Source organism: Notothenia coriiceps, unplaced genomic scaffold (assembly GCF_000735185.1).
Source record: "Notothenia coriiceps isolate Sejong01 unplaced genomic scaffold, NC01 NC01_scaffold00035603, whole genome shotgun sequence".
NCBI classification, from domain to species: domain Eukaryota; kingdom Metazoa; phylum Chordata; class Actinopteri; order Perciformes; family Nototheniidae; genus Notothenia; species Notothenia coriiceps.
This window is the reverse complement of record NW_011368304.1, coordinates 145648-160825: the sequence shown is the minus strand read 5'-3', so window position 1 is coordinate 160825 and position 15178 is coordinate 145648.

The window sequence follows — 15178 nt, the reverse complement described above, 5'->3', positions numbered from 1 at the left end:
TGCCAGTATAAAAATAATCAATGAAAGATGTTTATGCTTTAACGCTGGCTGTTGGGATGTGTTGTTTGGTTCTTCCAAATTACTTGAAATGATTGCTACTGTACATGGATGGGACCCTTTAGCTAGTATCGAGAGTTTGTTTCATTTATAGTTTCATTAAGTTATTATTTAAATAATAATTGTTAAAAAGGTCAAATTTGTACTCAAAAACAGTTGGTTGAATTGATGCTCAGAAGTCAAAAGTGTCAATTCTTGTCTGTTTGGATGTCTGAAAGCAATGCAGTCAATAATAATACAATGCTTGGTTGAGTCACACTACCTGCCACTTGACATTTATATAACTTAAAATGTGTGCCATGTAACAGGGTCTCAACGTGGAAAGGTTTGCACACTTACGTGCACGTAGCCATAATATAATATATTGCTAGAATATTTGCTATATAAAAAGAAGAGCAGGAAATGATTCAATAATTAAATTACGACATAACAAAAGTTGCAGGAATGGTTAAAAATACATAAGTTTGAACACATTCTCAGTATGTTGTTTTATTTAATGAGCTGAAGCATATGTGCATGCTTGTATTACTAAAGTATGGAGGAAGAAGTACCAAATGCTCGATTCCCATGAAATATACAGTAGTTTTGGTGGAGGACTGGAAAGACCATTTATCATTTTTCTTCACCTGTTACATTAAATATTGATGAAACTGATATCAAACATACTGAAAGTGAATGTTCAACCAAATGCCCTTGTATTGCAGGATTAAGTATTCCATCTTGAATGCATTAACCTTTATTAATTATAACAAGTTGTTCTCGCTCTATTTATAGAACCACTCTGGCTGGATTAGCTTAAAGATGGCTGGTTAACATTTTAAACAGGAAGAGAGAAAGCATACATTTAATGAACTCGGTCCGACATTTTCTTTGGTTTGGTAATAAAACATCTTGCTTTACACTTAAACATGTCATGAGAAACCTTCTGTTTGGCAAATGATTTGGTGGTAATTAAAGTATTTCCAGAATGAGTTTATCAATAATGCATTCACTTCATTCATCAATATTTCTCCTTCTTACATGATAGCCCATAAGATCCTTTTACAATCAGAATTATCAATGTCTTAGATGCTGGCCTTGGAATCGGATCAAAACAGATTGCGTGGTATCATCCACCCCTGACACCATTTTTCAGAATATATTTTATTTAAGAAATCCTGTATTTTCCTTATTTCAGCTAATGTTTTCCATGCCGCAGTAGGAGCGATGAATTCAGTTACATAGTGGGAAACGGTGTTGGAAGTACAACTGAGTATTTGCATGCTTAAGTAACTGTATACATAACTGAAGAGGTAATATGCAGCTGCAACAAGAGCACCACTCAGCAGGTAAGCATAGTAAAAAAAACACTTAAGCTAACTCTGCATGACTAAGTCAACCTGTTCCCTCATTTACCTCTGCAACACAAGAGAGCGCTATTATTTCATCTCATCAAAGTCTAACATCTTCCAATTCCCCTGACTGTTGATTGTTGTTTTCTTTCAGAGAGGGGGCAATCAAGTCAGAACATTAGGAGACATCTTTATAAAAGTTGAAGCAGCGGAGCCACTGACAGTTTGGCTGATATTTGTCAACTTTGTGTTTTGCAGCAGAGCTGGCAGCGCAGTTACAGTAGGATGCTGCATAATGCAAATCAGAGAACCCATTTCCTATTTCCTCTAGAAAAAAACTATGGAAGCAGCCAAGTCCCACTGCAGGTGCACAATGTTCAATTCCTGAGCTTCAGTGTTTGTCTCAGCCTCTGACCCTCCAAATGTACTCTCTCGCTCTCTGTTTCTCTCCTGGCTTCTCTGTTGTTCCTACTGCAGAAAAACTGCAGATCTGCGTCACCAAGGACACAAGAGACCAGTCTGATGGATCTGCAATCGCTCTCTCCACTCCTTTTAGCTTTCCTGCTTTCACTTTTTACAGTCTTCCTAACCTTCTTTGTTCAAGTTAAAAATCATAAATCAACGGAAACCATTCTGAACCACACAATTTTGTCTGTTTCAAAAATGCAACGAAAAACAAAGAAACCTGGCATCACATTAAAGTGCTGACACTACATCCAAACAAAAACAGCTGTGAATCAGTTTCCCAGTGCAACACTGTTACACGGTACTAAGGCCATGCAGGATTACCTTCAAAAACACCAAATTATCCTCTCGAAGATATCGTTTCTGTGAATTACAGAGATGATTAGTGCCATGTTAGATTGTCCTCTCTCCCAGAACGACTAGTGAGGCAGCTTGCTTCTGCGTTAGCATTCATGAGATAGCGAGAATGCTAAGTGTTAGAGGCTGATCAGATGGGATGTGTGAAATCAGACAGAACCGGCCTGAGTGCAGACTCCCATATCCTCCCCTGACCCACTTCTTTCACTCGCTCTGGTTCTTTTACTTAATATGCTTGCTGAAAACAACTCAGACCAACTTGGTGCAGAGCGCTCACAGCCATGCTTACTCAAATGGCCTTCAGAGGTGGGTCAACAGATGGGCATAGAAACAGGATGCCGATATCTGAACCCGAGAAAGGAAGTGTAGGCTTCACAGCGGGCATCTCTGCTGAAGCTTGAATGTAACCTTGTATTGTTGTGGTTTACACTCAGTACACCGGTCTACACCACTTATTTTACTCAATTCCAGCCCGTTTCCTGTTACCATGGCAACCTATCTATTCCTTCTTCCCAACTATTCCTTCTTTCTACCTCTTCTTTGTCATTCATCCTGCCTTACTTCAGCATCAGCTACATCAAACAGTGTGTCTATAAAGACAACTGCTAAGTTATTTAAGGCAAACTGTGGTGCAGCCAGAAATGATTCATCTCGCTCGGTAAATCACACAAAATTATATTATTATTATTATACAACTTTTTAAGATGGTATATTTTCAAACGAAGCGCTCGTGTACTGTTTCATCTAATGACATTATAGACGTCTAAGAAAAGAAAATGAGGAGAATGGGTGCAAGAAAACATTCAAACTGTTAATTTAAGAAGCTTTGTCTCTCTCTATCTCACACACACACACAGACTTATACTCACACACACACAGACGTGGTGGGTAGATTTTGCTGCAGTGTCGTTGGTGTCTTCACAGTGACATTGGTGCTGAGTTACAGTGCTAATGAGAACTTTAATGTCACCCACACACGGACTCCTGGCAGACAGATTAGAGCTGTGATTACACTGAGCCCCAACAACACACAGGAACACAATGATACACACACACACACACATCACAAACCACACACATGGCCAGATCACACTCACACATGTCGACAAACAAACATAATGGGCTTTCACAAGCCAAGACTTGTAAAAGCATCATGTGCTCCACCTGCAATGTTCTCCTTTTTACTGTTCCACTCTGCTGTTGTTTGTGCAGCTTCAAGAGCGACAGACACATGCAGAGAAAAAGAGAGAAATTAAGACATTTAATCCGGGGGAAAAGTGTGTGTGTGTGTGTGTGTGTGTGTGTGTGTGTGTGTGTGTGTGTGTGTGTGTGTGTGTCTGTGTCTGTGTGTGTGAGGGAGAGTGTGCGTGTGTGTGTGTGTGTGTGTGTGTGTGTGTGTGTGTGACCGGGAACACCATGGGTGTTACAAAGTTGACTTAATTCATCCAAAATGCAATGAAAGTGGTGATCAGCAATTGTATATGTTCAAATGTCTACTATGAAGGATAACTGTATTTTATTGCGGTGTAAAAGATTTTTTGTTTTATATTAGATTTCTTGTTTTTTATTTTATATTTTATGTATTCACCATGACATCAAGTAAAATTCCTAGTATGTGCGAACCGACCTGGCAATAAACCTGTTTCTGATTCTGATAAAGCCTTAATGCAATCGAATCTAAAACAAAAAAGTTATGATTGATGAAAGTAGTAAATCGGTCAGATTTGACCCAACAGGAGGGTTAAAGAGTAACACTCTCAGGCATGTAAGTTAAAAATGTTTGGTAAAATTATCTAGAAGCTATAATTATGTAGTTGGGCTGAGGGAAGCCTTTCCTGTGTGGACACAGAATACATTAAGTGCGGCTCTAGCTCTGATCCCCCTGCTCTCAGCAGCTCAGAGCTGTTTGTCATGTCTGTTCACAGCTGCAGTTAAACAGCATGAACCATGTTTGTGTTCCAACTTAAAGGTAATTTTCCTAATTACCAAAACCAAAAACACAAGAGCAAAAGAGTATGAGTGTTTATCTGCTCTAACAAGCTGTAAATGATAGCAAAGCAGATAACTGGCTTACTATCTACATCCTTGTGTTCTTTAGGGAAGTTCACACTCTTGTGACAAAACATGTTTTAAGGTTATTCCCCATCCTCTAATTATTTTCTCTTGCGAAAAATACAGCATGCTGTTTGAAAATAGAGACACTAAAGCATAAATCTAACTGTGTTGCTTCCACGTATGTTTTTATAGTAAGTGTAAAAACCATCAAAGGATAATCCTAGAACATTCTGATATTTCCTGGGTGTTAAACACTACGCTCCCAAACTGTCCCAAACACCCTAGGAAATCTCAGAGAGGCCATTTTTAAAAACCAGCTAAAAACACATCTTTTTAGATTAGCTTTTTATTAGGAACCCCCCACTTCAAATGTTCTTTTAGTCTTTATTATTTACCTACCTTTATATTGTTTTATTTACTTCATCTTTTTATTTATTTATTTTATTTCTGTTGTACCTATGTTCACTTTGTTTTATGGGGTTTTATATTTTATATCGTTGCATCAACTCAGTTGTCTTGTGTCTTATCTGTCAGAGAGAAAAATTATTAATTGTATTTTATTTTATTTGTATTATCATACACTTGACCTCCTTGTGTCTCTTTACCTGATGAAATGTTATGTTTTGCTGCATCTACCTTTAAAGTTCTTAACAAATAATCTGAGAGGAATTTCTTGTTGTTTGTTTTTAACCTGTGGTGTGTCATTTTGTAAAGCACTTTGAGCTGCATGTGTTTTATGTAAAGTGCTATATAAATAAAGCTTTATTATTATTGTTATTATTATTATTATTATTATTATTACAATTTGACTGATAGTATACAGCCTACTAGCTCCACCAGCTCTACCTTTTGTTTCCATGTCTGCTATATATCATCATCATGGTGGGGATGCTGACTTTGTACCCGAGCCAGAAAGCTCTAGACTTTAGGAATAGAGTACTAATGGAGAGAGAGGAAGAGTTAAAGAGAGAAAGAAAGAGCAAAGACATTTCTGTCAGTGAAGTCCTAGTGCTCTCTGTACAGGATATGACTCTCATCGTCCCCTATTAATCAATCACCATCATTTCCTTTGCCAGAGTTGTGCTACGGGCATTTGTGTGCCTTGACTGAAAACATCAATCTCAAATGGGGAGGGGGGTTGTAAGGTCAAGCCTGCATCACCGGCCCTCCCCCTGTGTGTCCAGCTCACTCCCTTTTCCAGCACCATCATCAATGTTATTCTGTTGTCCACCTCCGGCCCACCCCCCACTCTTATTGTTTTTTCTTTCCACCTCATGTCTTCCTTTCTCTTGACGACTCCACCTCCAAACCTCTCCCGTCCGAAACCTCACCCCCTGCTTTCAAATGGGAAATCAATAAGTCAGTTTATGAAAGTCGCCCTCGTTCTCTCTCTGGCTCTCCCTTTTTGCTTACTCACTCACACTCTCAGTATTATGTTTCCTTCATATCCAATCCAAAACCGCTCGTAACCCAAAAACAAATAATTAAAGCGTAGACATTTGGAAAATCTGTCAGTCAAACTGACATTTCCTTTTCATACTGTCATATTCAAAGACACTGCACTGCGGGAATGAAATGACACACACACTAGATACTGTAGGAATGACGGTATATTATGGTAAAGGCCTGCATTGCAAACCGACAGCGAGGACTTTAGGACACACAAATGCAGATCCCAGACATTTACTTGCCAACTGGAAGAGAGGGCAAATAAGGGGGTCGATAAAAATGAATTTGAAGCTCTCAGGGAAACCTCAGGGAAGGGTCTGTGTGCTGAGGGTCAACAGAGGTCAGGCACTTAGCCAGATGTACATAGGTCACCCAACAAGTCATCATCATTGTAAAAGTCTAATCTGTTTAGTTGCAGCATCTTCTCTGGCTTGCTGAAAAACAATATTCAACAAGCGAAACAAAGGTGGGAATAAGACTTCCAAACACTATTTGTGTCAGACAAACTGTAAACAAAGTGGTCAGTTTCGCAAATGTTAATCAGGTTAACTTCCATGCTAAATAGTAGCACACAGCCGCTTCCAAGGAACCTTCTAGAAACATAGAATGGGTCTGGGAAGGCTATAGTTTGTTAAAAGGAGGTCTTAAAGTAAAAAATGCAGTCCGGTTTATAATCACTATTGTCTCCATTTACAAGATGACCTTATCCGACCCATCCAACCTTTTGTATTATTAATTTAAAGTTCTCCTATCATGCTATTTTTAGGCATATATTATGGGTCTCAGATATATGTGCTCAAAATACCAAACAGATCATGCATTTTAGACATCCCTCATATCCCTCTATTTCAGGCCTGTAAGAGAACTGCAGGATCGGGGTCCTTAGCTTGAAAGAAAAAAAAAGAGGAGGTGGAGCTAATGCCTGCTCAAAATTACCCCGCCGATTCAGCTAAATGCTGCCGTGATTAAATGCCATATCATGTTCCAAACCACATCAATGATTATTTCTGAAGCAGTATGGAGCTCAAATGGTTTTTTTCTTGGTTTACCACAAGGTGAGTTCCTTTTATTTCCTGCTTCTTACACATACTCTCTCCAGTACAGGTTAGCTCTGTGTGTTAGCGATGCTTGCTAATGCTAATGTAAACAAAGACCATATTTCGTCCAAAACAGTCTGGCATTGTTTCTGATAGCAACGTTTCTGATAGTGCCGTGGGTCCGCATTGCCGATATTACGTCATATCGGACGCAAATCTGGATCAGCTCCGTTGTACCCCCGTTTTTAGAGATGCGGGTACGGAGGAAAAGAGAGTTTTATTTTCTGACGCTGCGTGAGTTCCCTGACAGACCGGGGACACATATTTATGTATAAAAGACATCAAAAAGTGCATTTTGCATGATAGGTCCCCTTTAAGTTAAATGTTAAGCGTTTAAAAATGATGCATTTACATATATCAATCTCTTCAATTATATTCAACGCCTTCAAATTGTGGTTAGTTGGACCTTCAGGGAGCTCCATCCTTTTTGCAACTGATTCTCATCCCTTCAAAAGAGCACGGCCCAGTTACATTGAAGCGACCGGAAGAGTGCTAAAAGGGGGATATGAAGGGGTACTGCTGTAAATCCTGCCATAAAGAGAAAGGATGGGACACAGCATTATCCAGCTAAGAGCCTGCACTGGAGGATTAGGGCTATAGGGAGCGAGATAGTTAGAGGAGGAGGAGGTGGCACAAAGGGGCAGCGATTGTGTTGCATGTAACCACCTTGATAAAAATGGAAAGAGGAACAGAAGGGAGAGTGTGTAGGATCCCAGTGGGGAGACGATATCGCACCAAAACACATTCATGCCCTCAGGTTAGAGCAATGTAAACAAACACATGGAGTGGCGGTCTGGACACCAAAGAGCTTAATGTTATGTAAAGCTCATCCTACTGTCTACTGAATGACTGCTGTCTCAGCGTTGTGTGTGGGATTCTGGGCACGTGGTTCCTAAACACTGAGGAAAATTAAGTGTATGAAACAAACATTTTGACACATTCACTATTTTCAATAGTGAAAATTGAGTTAAATTGTGTTTTAGCACGTGTCTGTTTCTGTTAAAATTCCATTTGGTGAGTACCTGTTGTGTTGTTTTGTTTGTAGAAATATGATTGATAGGAAAATACAAAATCTATTTTGTATAAAAGAAATACAGAAAGGTCCTGTGTATGCATATTTCTGTCGTTGCATGCTTTTAAAATGTGACTGTGGGGGCCATGATATGCCTTTGTGTGTTTGCTTACAAAGAAGTGAGGTACAGCACAGCGTCACAGAGGTGTAGGAGCAAGCGATAACAGAGTTGCAGTTCATCCTCAGCGCTTTTGAAAAGTCAATGACAGATGAATAATTTACACAGAATCAGTCAGGGGCTGTCGATGCCCAACATTGCAACATGACAGACAAACCAGGACAGCACTAAAGCATCATATCAGATACAAATTCACAGGTGGGAAAGAGATAGGAGAACAATAATTTCAAGAAGAAGAATGAAGCATGACAGTGGCAAAGTTAGAGCAAAAGGGTGAGGAAATGATTACAGTTGCAGTTGACAAATGGCAGATGGGCGCTAAGGACGAATGGACCAAGGGGTCTGAGAAAAAGAGGGAAACTTCAGCCGGTGGAAAACCCTGCTAACTCTTACACCATCCATCCACATCACACTCACACACGCCGCAAGCGGAAACCATTACAAAGAGGTGCCGATAAGACCCTCATCATCAGGTCAAGCTCCCCTCCATTCCTCTTCTGTCTTGCTTTGTTCCTTTCCCATGTTCTGTCTGTTTTCATCAATAATCTCTCTCCCTCTTATTCTCTCCATCCTCAAATAACTGTGTCAGACGGGAGGGGGTAGGGGGCTGAGGATACTACTTGCTAGGTTCAGCCCACTCACAAAATCTGACCACGGAATTGTAGGTATCTCATACTTTGTGCCTGTATCACGCTCCAGGAAAGGCTCCTCAGCAATGAGGTGGTTGCTAGGTGCCACTGAATAATGATGTGAATAATCAGCGTCTTTGGCTTCGTAATGAGGCCTGAGAGGAGGACAACACAAACTCATTTGCATCAGTTTGAATGGAGGCGTTTAGTGTAATATTGCTTAAATGTATTTTTATAGGATTTTCTACCCCACCTGGGAAACCTTTTTTAGCAGAAAAAATACATCTTTAAAAGCAAAGTTTGAATCACTGATGAAAGGTTGTTAACCTAGCCTTCCAACACGCTGTGTTGTTAACAACCATGAAGCAGTTCAATATTTTCTTCTACTATTTTCATTCAGGAATAAAACAATTAGACCATGACTGAAGTAAATTAGAGCTTAAAGCAAAGTCACATTTGTAACACTTGCATCAACAACCCCCCTGTCTTTTTACTTGTAAGCGTCACCACTAGTCAACTGAATACCAGGATGTTGCAGCTAGAGTTGAAACCATTTATTGATTATTTGATAGTCGATCGACAGAAAAAATAACTGGCAACTACTTGGCTAATGAATTGTCTTTTTTCAGTGATTTTTCTAGTAAAAATACTAAACAATCTCTGCTTCTCATTTTCTCAAAGAGGGATTTTTTTGCTGCTGTATTTTATCGTATTTGATGGCAAATGGAACATCTTGAGGCTTTGGTTTATGTTATAAAACAATGTATACACTGTACTGTAACCTTGGGATCAGGGAAATCATAATGTGCATTTTCTGAACCAAATATTTAATTGGTCAAGTGACTTTATGGTACTCGGATTAATTTAGCATGAAAATAAATACATTTCATCCAATAACATACAGTACACATTTTCACAGTTTCAACATCTTAGAAAAGAGTTCAATAACACAGTGTGTGTGCAGCTGGTATAAAGCGTAGTTGGAAACAAAAAACGTTCCTTGCTTTGTCCAAAGGTAAACAAATAAACTACAAGCAGTTCAAAAATGTCAGTCAAAATAAGTTTTAAACCTCTACAAGAATGTAAACACCCTACCCTAAAATGTACCACTGCTTTCCATGCTTTCAGTCTGTATGCTAAGCTAACTGTATCCTGGCTGCAGATTAAAACATATAAGTATTTTTGCACACAAAAGAGTTGTTAAAATTCTCATCAGATCACCTGGTAGAGCCCTTACTATCAAGGACATTTGCTACATGTCATCCCCTCTCTCTTCCTCTCCTTCTTCACCACAGTTCTATCAATTAAAGGCAAAAAGCCAGAACATTTATCATTTAAAAATGAATTATCATCTAACTCTGTAAGAAAGCAAACAAGTGAACTTCCCAGACTACTTGACTCCTCGTACTTATGACACATTGCTGACGGAAAGGTCTACAACATCCCTCTGTGCCATGCACTCAAGCATGTAAACATGCACCCCCCCTCTACATACACACTCATCCACTGACAGAAACACTAGTCTGATTAAAATTGAAAGGATTAGGTTGGAGCAGGTGCTCAAATGAAAACCCAGAGAAAATACAGTATGTCAAAGGATTTGACACGAGCTCCTCATGCTGCACATCACCGGGTATTTCCTCTAATCTAACCATTGATTTGTTCGTCTCTCTCCCCGCCTCTGTTTGCTTCTGTCACCTGATCGCTGTCAGCTTGTCTCCCGTGTGAGCTGTTGTTGGTTTTGCAACAGTATGTGTGAGTTTGTAATCATGAAACTGCATGTTCGTGTGTCAAAGCTTCTCTCGCTCCTCTGCTCTCCCTGAATCAGGACGTACAGTGAGCGGCTGATTATGATGATGATTCAGTAATGTGAGAATGTCACCAGAGTCTGGGAACTGTGACTGGTTTCTGTGTCTCTGTCAGTGATGCTCAGTCTGTAGTTTTCTCAGCACACTTCACTTTCGATAGAGCTTTTTTTGTTCTCAGTTCAGTTGTCCTATAGGAGAAATCCAGATTTCATTCAATACACTTGTACAGTATATGCGTCTTCACCAGACTGCAATCTTGGGATTTGCTCGGCTTCACACAAATCAGGGACGGCCCTACTCTGTATTGGAGGTAGTCGTGACATACCTGAAGCTATTGGCTACATTAGAAGAAGAATATATGCACATTAGTGGTGATGTCACAACATTAGCGGCGTTAATCAGTAACTAACAACTATCCGTGAACTGAACTACCACAAACACATGCATGAATAGCTTAGATGGACTAAAGTTTTTCTCATCATTACGGGTTCTCGCACCAATTACATCTACACTGGTCAGGGATCAGATTAACAGGACATTATGACTTCTGTATAACCTAATCCTGCTTTCTTGCTGTTGCCAATTTCAGTGTAACGTCAGTGTCACCTCAGCTGTCATTATAGGGGATGGGCTCTGTACGTAGTTTCTTAACAGGCTACTTACTGATGTAGCTACACTTGGGAGGACAAGTGATTATCTTTCTGTCTTGGATAAACTGAGTCATTGTTACTTTTTTCACTATCTGGCTAGAATGCTGATTTTGATGTTCTTTGGTTGCATTGTCACTTTTTCAAATGTAATAGCTTTATAATCCTCCAGAGGTTCATGGAGTGGATGAATGTGCCGAGGGGTCTGAGTTCAGATCAGTTCTGTAGGGTTTAACAAACATATGAATTCCCCTACTTACCTCCACTAAAATCAATGAGGTTTAAACATCCCAAGCTATACCTCTTTACATCAAATGCTTATGGTTAAGGTCAGAGTTGAGATTTAGAGTAGATGCAGAGGATTTGTAAACAGCCTGAGAGGAAGTGCTGCCTCAGAAGGCAAGCTCAGTACCATTTTATTTGTGTATGTTAGCAGGAATTGGTTGGAAATGTGATCAAATAGGCCCGTTCAAAAGGAAGCCTTGTCGGTGATGCTGGGGGAGGTGACAAAAAGCTATAATCACAAACACATGTATCAGATCCTCATGAAGAAATGAAAAATTCAATTCTCAACTGTTCAGCTTTTGCTCAATCACCAAGGATTCTGATGTTTTGGGTGATACATATAGGTAAAAAATAAGTACTCCACAGCTTTGAGTGTGTTATGCTAGTAGCAGCCATGTCAAACCACTGGCCTTAAGTAGAGATGAGGAGTGGGCTATGGTTTCTTCTTTATTTTAACTCACTTAATGAAATGTATTCGATTTTCCGTAAGTTCCTTTTGGAGCTACAAAAGGCGTTATAGATTTTGTTCACACATCCAATAGTAATCCTCATGACCTGTAAACATACAATTCATTGATTGAACTATTTTACAGAGAAGTTTATTGTGAAGATCCTGACATTTTAAGGGGACTCATAATTCAGGTGTCTTTATCTCTAGGAGAGATTTTAAATAAAATGCGATGTGATGTACCTTTCAATTAATCTTCCAATATAAACGACACCATCTAACAGCATTAAAAAGAAAAGCAAATAATCCCACTCACTGCTTTGTAAACACTTTCATTAAAGTTCTGATTCAATTATTTCCATTCTTATCAATGACTTATACCATTGAAAGGCACATATATCTTCCTTTAAAATAAAAATTCAGTCTACTGTACATATCACTGTCTTGTGGACACACACCAACATGTGCATCTCAACACAAAGGACGGCTTGAGAACAGAAATTTGAAATAGCGCTGGACTGTTGTGGCAGCACTTGTGCATCTCTCCACACATATATTTGTCAAGCTTCCTTTTGTTTGCTGGATAAAACTGAAGTGGCAGATATATCTGCATCCCGGACACATTTCATAATCTGTTGCCCAGACACACCCGTTGTCTATTTGTCTATTGTCTATTTCAGATAATTATGGGCTGAAATCATCATTAGCTTAAGAAATGCCTATTGTTTTCAAACGCATTCTGTATGGATATCAATAGCAGCCATTCCGCTCTCTCTAGCCACTTGTCTCTTTTCACTTTGTCACAGAAAATCAAACATAACACTTCACCCACTCGTCAAATCATTCAACTAAGCATACCAGTGAGACAGAGGAGAGAAGAGACAGCTAGCAAGTGTGCATTTGTAAAAGATTTGCTTATGCTATAAATCGGATTGAATTGGATGCATTTTAAGAACTCCTTTCAACTTTGATCTAATTATGAGTGGAGCTGCTCTAACTCACAGGCGCATGGACAAGCATGTACTTTTTACTTTGACTTTTAAGCTGGTCTTAAAAGTGCCCACGCACTAGGCAATCAGACAAGTCCTCATTGTAACCTGAATGAGGGACATTGCTTTTTTTTAGAGTAACTGCCTGAAGGAAGGAGTGTGGAACATATATTGAGAGAAGGAAATGGGTGTGGATGTGTTGATAGGAGCTGAGGCCCTAGGCAGGAAGGAGGCGGGAGCTGTATGTTCTCATTGTGCTGCGTAGACGGGGAATAGAGGCCGACGAGGAGGCGTTTCCATGGGAGTGCTGTGTTCTTCTCGAACAGACGCATTCCCTTATCTCCTGCCTGGGGAGAAACAAACACTGGCAGCTCATATGAAGGGGAGTTTCCCTGGATCTATTTCAGCTGCGTAGAGAAGCAACAGAGCCCTAATTGAATTTGACTGAGAGAGAGAAAAGTGCAGGACTTGCAGTTGGGCAATGCTGTCTGTGTTGATAGCAGCACAATCTGTACTTAATGTGCTGTGTGCTACTTTAATAAAAGCTGTCGGTTTAAACAAATGTGAAGTTTAGCTAAACATCTGATAGCATTAAAGCAAAATGTGCTTACAGAAACATCAGCTGAGTCGGCATGATCGGAACTCTAGGGGTCGCATTGGGAAGATTGCCATTTCATCTTGAACAGTCAATATACATCATTTATGGCTCCTATTGACTCTTACCAAGTTATGGTTCAGAGTTAATTTTCTGATAGACTAACAAAAAGAATCTTCACTTCTTTAGTAACTGGTCTGGAAATTCAATTGGATCCCACAATATTAACTTTTACGCCAACGTGGATAACAGCTCAGAAATAGATTAAACATCTGCAATACGTATAAATATACATTCGGACGATGTCAATCTGTTATGTAATGTGATATGATTGTTAGTCCCAGAAAATGTTACTAAAGCTGCCTTCACATGATCAGTGGAAACACTACTGACTGTATCGCAGGGTTTCTATGGAGAGAGCCGTGCAGCCCGACTAGGCGGAAGCACAATTCTGGGCATTGCACACCACTCAAAATTGTCACAGAGCGCTGTGCTTAAAGTTAAATTATTTAAACTTTGACCTCGATAGCAACTGACCTTTCGAAGCGCAACACGTGAGATAACAGCAGTCTGCCACAGGCCAGCTAGTGAGGTAATCATAGAAAGAAAACTGTTTTCAGTGCAAGGCTCTATGCATTACCTCGGGGTGAGCAAGAGCAAAACAGCTTTACAGTTTCAAACCCATCACTTTCAATATCCCCTTTTTAAAGAAACTGTTGTAGAAATTGATACACATTCATGTCTCCTTCAGATGAATTATAATAAGTTAAGTGAATTATAATATGTTTTGTATCTAGAGGATCATCCAGTCAACAGTTCTATTTGTCACAATCTTTGTCTTATGATCAAATAGCAAAAGCAATGATATTTCCATCATATTCAAAATTGCTAACATGGCCAAAAGCATCACTAAATAAAAACCTGTCATTACTGATATTCATATTTAGTCCATCTGTGTCTCAGTTCGGCCTCACAAACACGCTAACATGACTGTGTACTCTTACAACGACTATCTATTTAAGGTTGTTTATACACTTTCATTTACCTTTTGCTATTTTATTTAATTAAATGGAGAAAATAATCAGCCTGTCCTTACCGTAGAGTAAGTGTAAACAAATTAAACAGGAACTGAAAAGGCTTGTAGAAATAGAGAAAATGTTGCTGAATAAATGGAGGGCAATTGAGGCTGAATGAGGGAACACACAGTGGGTTTCGTGTGGACAGACCTGTAATTCATGGGAAGGAAAGGACCTTAACCTAGATAAGTATCTTTCACCCAAGCAGTAAAAGAGAGCTCAACGGCCCCATCATTCTGAAGAGAGAGGGGGATAGAAACAGAGGGCTCTTACAGGATGTTGGTCTGTTCTGTAAGGACGAGGGCAAGAGGGGTGGAGGTGACATAGAGGCTGAAGCTGGACATGTGTGATGTGTGATGATGGTCCTTGGAGCTTAGACACAGATGGGAGGAAGACAAAGAGGGAATGATGTGAAAGAAAGAGAGAGACAATGACAGAAAGATGGAGAAAGGAGATCAACATGTTGAGAAGGAGCCCTGGAGACACAGCCACCAGAGAAGCAGAGAATGATGGGAGTGCAAATTAAATTACACCGGAAGGGACAGTCAGGTCTGGACCTGCAGGAAACACGGCACATGGGGCTGAGCGTGCGTGTGTGCGTGTGTGCGTGTGTGTGTGTGTGTGTGTGTGTGTGTGTGTGTGTGTGTGTGTGTGTGTTGTGTGTGTGTCCGCGCGCGTGTGTCTGTGTGTGCGCGCGCGT